This window comes from Trachinotus anak, unplaced genomic scaffold, assembly GCF_046630095.1.
Source record: "Trachinotus anak isolate AG129_WGS33_773 ecotype Australia unplaced genomic scaffold, CSIRO_AGI_Tana_v1 ptg000012l, whole genome shotgun sequence".
Lineage (NCBI taxonomy): Eukaryota > Metazoa > Chordata > Actinopteri > Carangiformes > Carangidae > Trachinotus > Trachinotus anak.
This window is the reverse complement of record NW_027273863.1, coordinates 20,093,043-20,100,072: the sequence shown is the minus strand read 5'-3', so window position 1 is coordinate 20,100,072 and position 7,030 is coordinate 20,093,043. Positions and strand designations below refer to the sequence as shown.

General features: G+C 40.9%; 1 long non-coding RNA gene across 1 annotated transcript; it reads right to left on the bottom strand.

Annotated features, from left to right (window-relative positions):
* Positions 1 to 384: 384 nt before the first annotated feature.
* Positions 385 to 4,167, bottom strand: LOC139629312 (uncharacterized). The gene is made up of 3 exons (XR_011692941.1): positions 3,815 to 4,167; positions 3,500 to 3,600; positions 385 to 3,371 (listed from the first exon to the last, which is right to left on the bottom strand). It is a non-coding gene; the product is annotated as an uncharacterized lncRNA (long non-coding RNA).
* Positions 4,168 to 7,030: the final 2,863 nt, after the last annotated feature.

The following is a 7,030-nucleotide window of genomic DNA, read 5'->3' as shown; positions in this document are numbered from 1 at the left end:
CTTTTGCACTGGTCAAAAAAAAAAAAAAAAAACAAAACCTCTAAGACACACTAACACTGGGCTGTTGTTGGCAATAGAAAAGGGTCCAATCAGCATTCACACTTGGGTCAAATGACTCTGCAGTAGATGTGGGTATTTATCGGCTCCGGCTTCACTTGGCAGTGATGTTAACACAACACCCGGGTGAACATGCTTATCTTCATGCTTACCCCTGTGCTGCTCTAACGTTTTTCAGAGCATCGCAGCTATTCTGTGCACAGGGATGAACGAGTGATATCTATCTATCTATCTATCTATCTATCTATCTATCTATCTATCTATCTATCTATCTATCTATCTATCTATCTATCTATCTATCTATCTATCTATCTATCTATCTATCTATCTCACTTAAATCTGTTAGTTTTGGTGGAAAAATATAAAGAAAGAATATAAAGTGCCACTCTCTTGAATATAAAGCTATAAGTGGAATGTTGTTGCCAGAGTATAATTTAGGTCTTTAAAGCAGCTTTTACAGCATTTCCTCAGTGAAGCTGAGATCCTCACTCTGGATGATTTCCGTGCTTTTTGCAGCATTAAAGGTCTCCAGACAGCTCAGAACCTCAGCGATTTCCAGGATTTTGTTTCTCTTTCACACCAGCCATCATTTTGTCAGAACAGGTGGAACATTTTTCTCACGGTGCAATGAGACCCCTCAGACATTCCCATGTATGTGCAGGAACTTTCTGGGCCTGATCCAGATGCCTCACGCTGGGCCAGTCGTCTCCAGCTGAGCTGAGAACCGCAGGTGAAAGTCAGAGGAAACAGGTGCCTCCTCCTCCTCCTCCTCCTCCTCTTCCTCCCAGGGCGAAGAGAATAGCAGACGGAGCATCGGTTGCACCAATCGCTGCCTATCAGAGTGGAACCCGTATTGATTAACAAGGCTGATAGACTCGGCGGCCCCAGCCACCAACTGTCGACTACGCCTCCCCGCCTTCTGTGTGCAGCGGCGATAGTGGGTTTAGGGTTACGCGCTGGCCCCCTACATACCAAATTTAAAAGGGTGGAAATGGAATTACTGCATCTGTTTAGAAGTCGATTTCTGCATTCTCCAGGCTGCCCACCCTACCACTCCTCTATCTAACCTCCTCTCTTGCTCACCCCCCCCAAATCTTTCCCCCTGATTCTCCCAGGGCTCTCAAAGTTCATGACGCTAAAGAGAAAGGCGAGGGGAGTGGGGAGGGAAACGGGGGGGGGTTCTCACAGAGTTACTGAGGCATGCTGTGAAACTCTGAAATGTTTGTCTTTGTAACCTCCTCATGGGAAGTTTGGCCTTGTGACACTCTCAAACTCTGCTGTCCGTCTTATAGTTACCTCAATTTTGCGTCGATTAACATTGACTTGTGTCACTTTGGATGACACACAACCCAAAATACATCTGTTATACACCAGTGGAAAATAAAATGAAGCAGAGATAATCAGTTTTCTTTAAAAACAAAGTGCAGGTTTCAAATCAATGATCAATGGATACTTAATTTTAAACTGGGTCCTGGAGACACTCAGTAGCTGACGTGAGAGATTCAGTAGTGCATGATACACATCGGAAGCCCTGCATTGATTTTCCATGTAAGCCCACATTGGTGGTCTCTTGATGTATGTCACTGCAAGTTGATGTCACATCAACTCCTCTGGATACGCCACTATTTCTACAAGTCTTGTTTCCCAGCATCAGGGACTGGAACAATAATTCAGGCCAGGAATTAGACACTGTCCCAGGCCACGCTCACAAGCCAAACCATCAGACCGCTGATGTTGTAAGCTAACTCTGTTGAATGAGAACCATACTAGTTATAAACTTGGTTACAATGTTCATCTAGGAGGAAAGTTCTCCAGATTACAACACACAGATTTGTGGCAGACCAACAAATATGAAACCTTTTTCACAACTGACCGCTCATCTGCAATGGATAATTGTTATTATTGTATTATTGTTGGCCATTATCAAAGGCAAAGTCAGTGTAAAAAGCTTTAGCAGTTCAGCGAAGTAGCGTCAACTCATCCCTGCTCCTTATATTATCATCAAGTCGACTTAACAGCACAGGCCCAAAACGACCCTCAGGCCACCAGGAAATGTCTTGCTTCTCCTGATGGGCTGTCCACCACTGCCCAGTGACTTCCCCAAAAAAAAGCAGCAACTTTAATGACATTCCCTCCTTAGAGCTGCTACCCTTCATAACTTCCTTTGAAACATCAAGTGTGTGCTCCTGGTATCAAATGACGTTGCAGGTGTGTGTTGTGCTCAAGAGCCGTTTGTAGACTGATAGAAACACCATCATCCTCCCATCTTTCCATACTGACAGGCGACTGCTGGAAGTTACTGGAAGGAAACAGAGGCAGTAGGAGTGCCTGCTTCAGTCAGTGTGTTGCCCACTTTCTGCAAAAACACACACACACACACACACACACACACACAAAAAAAAAAAAAAAAAATGGAGCCGAAGAAGAAATGAAACCCTCATGAGATTTTTACCAGCTAAGATATATCTCAAATATTCCATGTGTATTAAATGACATTGCTTTAGATACAAATCACCTTCAACAAAACAAGCCTTGATTTCCACAGTGTCTTATTCTACATTTAACAACCAACCTGACCCAGTTCCATTCAAACCTTCAACTTCGACTCAATATCTTTCTGAAGCTGGAAATCAAATAAATATTCAGACGAAGAGTCGCCTCGCCCCCAACACGGTAATTTAGTTGATTTAAAGCTTTATGTTTGTATCGGAAAAGAGATCTGAGTGTAATTAGATCTGATGTATGACTTCGAGAAAAGATAAGACGTGGATCCCCCCCACTGACTTCTGAAGATGTTTACTTTTCTTAAGTTTGGACACAGTCTTTCAGGCGCCACCCTTGATCTCAAAGGGAACTCTGCTGTCACCGAGTTCTCAGTGGCCAGATAAATACTCAGTGTATAAATAGCTATATGAAGAGCTTTAGAAAAAATGTATGCATCCATGTTAGGCAAAAATATGCTTATATCAGAATCTGATCTGATGATAACTCCCTTAACACAGCATGTACATCACTGCTTAATGAGTACTGCTCATATGAACCATGAACCTCCCAGGAACCTTAGTGTTGTTGATCAGGAGCCAGGGATACTGAAGAGGAAAGTGAAGTTCACACTGTCAGCAATTTATTTAATGTGTTTAATGTTTCAGTGTCTCATTATGAAGTGGAAGTCTTTCATTTTCTGGCCATGACCAGGAAAAATCAGAGTTCCTGGATGTGTGTTTATTTTGCCGCTCTTGGTCAGTGATGGATGGAGCATTCCTCCCTTCCTTCCTTCTACAGGTTAGATTCCTGTGCAGTTAGCTGAGTGTTTACTTAAAAAAAAAAAACAAAAACAAACAACTACTAATTAGCCTGACGTGGGGTATGAGGCTTAAGGCAGTCACCCTTAACACCCCACACACACACACTCCCCGACAGTGTGTGTATTGTACTGACTCACCTTCCTTCCGCTCATTAACCAGAGCAAACAGTGACACAAAACCCTCCCATCCAATCAGTCTACTGCTGGGCAGGATCATGACAGCCAGGTCTGTTAACCTCCTGACACCACACACACACACACACACACACACACACACACACACACACACACACACACACACACACACACACACACACACACACACACACACACACACACACACACACACACACACACACACACACACACACACTCTAAGAGGTCTAAAATATAAAATAGATCTCCCAGTCCAAACATTTAGTTACACAAACCCTTGTTGAAGGAAGAGCTAACCTCTCTGGTTGGTGGGTGGTGAACATTTTATTGGCTAAAGTTCAGGAAAAAAAGGCAGGAGATAAGACAAGAGTAAGTTAATATTAGTTATTGTTTTCTGACTTTTCTGAAGCCGGCAGATCAAAGGTTGAAATGAGGTTAAGCTGAGCTTTCAGCTCTTCTTCATAGATCATTACCTAAACATGATGTTAGCCTCGTGGCTCCACAAGGATTCAGCCTGATGCTGTTCCAATGATTCTCTCTTGGATTTCACTTCATTTCCTCTTTTGGAAATTTTTATTGCAGTGAAACACGAAAAAAAAAACCCAAAACATTTTCAGTTGCTTGGAGGTGATGGCAGAATCTCAGCAGCAAAGATCAACCGAGCAGCAACATCCCACCTATTCTACAGTGACTGGCATTTTATTTTCTCACCTGGAGAGGAACCTACCATCTGCTTGGGTAAGCACGGGGGGAACTCATACAGGTGTGGGCATTCAAACAACAATAACCACAGCAAACAAAACAGTCATTAAAATACTTAGTTAATGCCTACACCTGAGTTTAGCCTTTGAAACAGACCAACACACACAAGTGCACCAACTTTAACAGATATTTAACATCAGCAGCAGAACAGTTGACCCCTCCCTCCAGAACGTGTCAGTGCCCTGTCACTCATACACACCTGTTTTCAATGTCACTAAACAAGAAGATGATTTGGATTAAATTCAGAACCCTTTTTAGATAGATGATTAAATGAGAGATTAAAAATAAAACTCAATTTATAATACAATGCAGTTTTGACCTTTGTTTCTATCACTAATAATAACAACAATTAGCTGTCTGAGAACATTTCTAAAGATAAGTCCAGACAGGTCAGAGAGTGGAGCAGTTGTTCAACCACATAAACCAACTCCTGGTTAATCAAACTGATCTGGAAGAGAAAATGAAGATGAACAGTGAAACTATTAACCATTGTCCAGTGCTTTGATGGATTATTCTGAACATTTCAGGTGTATTTGAGTTAGATTTTCCCTCAAAAAAAATAGTTTAGATAAAAGGACTAAACAGTTTGTGCTTGTTTGATCGTCTGAATGATTATGTTCCTGCTTCTTAGGAATCCACTTGACCAAAACAATGAAAATTAGGCATAATTTTTAATTAACCATTATTTAAACAACCATTAAAGTCATTTTACTAATGATTTGGCCTCTTACATCTCTGATCATCTGTCGTCTTATGTCCCTCCACAGGCCCTTAGATCGTCTACAGCAGGGCTTCAAAATAAAACTGGGGAAGGGGCCTTCACCCGTTATACATCTAAACTGTGGAACACAGAACCAAGAAATATTAGAGCGACGAACTCAGTGGATATTTTTAAACAACTGAAAACATATCTGTTCAATTTAGCTTTTAATTAGCTCTTAGAGTTGTTTATTTATTTTATTTTATCATTATTTATATTTTTTTCCCCTCTCTGAATCCCTTTCTCATTTATATGTGAAAGCACTTTGAGCTGCATCCTGAGTATGGAAAGTGCTATATAAAGTTTATTATTATTATTATTATTTGCAAAGTTGTTGCCCCAGTTTAAAACGACTCAAAACATATGTAGAAAGCAGCTTTTAATTCTTGATTTTAATGCTTTTATCTTTAGTTTTTACAACATACATATTGGAAAATCTTCTTGTTATACTTGCCTTGCTAACTGACACTTTGCCTCTCTTCTCTGTGTCTTTTATTGCTGTTGCTTTTATATATGTACAGCACTTTGTAACTCTATTTTTGAGAAGTGCTATATAAACAAACTTATTATTATTATTTGAAAAACTAAAAAGTAAAGTAAGTAAAAGTAAAAATGGGATGTAGTGGCATAAGTGGATAAGTTATAATATTGAGGCATTTCTTTTTCTCAGGCGATGAAACCAGCTGCCAAAATCTCACCATTTGTCTCTGTTTGTCTCCCACACCCTCCATAATCCCTCCATACTGTAGTTTAAATTTGGAGGGTGCCAACCCCACACTGAGGGTATTAAGGAGAGCCCTTCTAAATTGCCACTTGTTCTCCCGGCGTCATTAAGACCCTGGAGCGACAGGAGGCCTGTTCTTAAATTGCTACCACTGGAAACAGCAGTGGCATGCTCATAATTGCGCTCTTTCTTTAGCAGCGATGACGTTTCCTTCACAGTAAACACACTCCTACAGGCCGGCACCGGTCCTAGCACAGACCCGAGGATTCATTAAGAGTCGTGACGACAGGCTCTGAGCTCGGTTAGCTGCGAGTCAGTGGCTGTGTTTTATGAGCGGCTCTCACCTCAGAGGCAGCTTGTCAACGAGGCTGCTCTGATGGCAGAAACAGTGACGAGGTGGGAAATGTGGCCATGTTGAAAGCAATTAGTGTTCCATTAGTGTTTGGACTTCAGGAGCGGGAGGCAGTGAACGGAGGTGACACGCCGCCCCTTTCTCCATCTGACTGCTGTGCAGTGTGTGTCACAGGTCATTCTTAACACATCAACTCTGGGCTTGTTTGAGCAACATGTAATTAGACAAAGTAGAAGTTGTTTTAGGGCAATTTAAAGTCAGTTATTATTACATGTTTTATTCTACAACATAAAATATGACAGTAAATACACCAGTCATGATTTCTTTAAGAGTTTAAGCCTCTTAAAAAGGTTGCTAACAAGTGGCTAAATGAGACTACTGGCCTCCTGTTTATAAATGTGCTTTTGCAAACTGTTATTAACTTTGAGATCTTTGAAGAAGAGGTCAGAGCTAAATCAAACTACCAGTTGGAAGTTTAATGGTGGTGACGCTGAAGTCATGTGATGGTGGTGTAGTTCTTCTAAAATCATAAAAGTGGTGTTCATCTGTGAAGATTATCCTGCTGAACAAAACCTGTAAGCATCATCAACTTTTGTTAGCCAGAGTTCATTTTCTGCAGTAATCCAAAACCCCATGTAAAAATCCCATTAGCTTTTATGTTGAGGGAACCAGGGTGAAGCTAACTTCCAAGATGGCCTACAAAAATTATGTCATCCATGTATGACTTTATTCAATTCAAAGCAGGAATTAACTATAAATGCCTGGCAAATCAACTTTGCTTCACTTATTTGCTATTTCCAGAGCTTTTACGAGCTTTTTCTGGAAGAAGCTAGTACTCCAGTTGAGCTAGAGTCCCTAAAAATAAGTAACACAAAAAAAAAAACCTTTTAACACTCAAAGACTGAAAACTCAAAA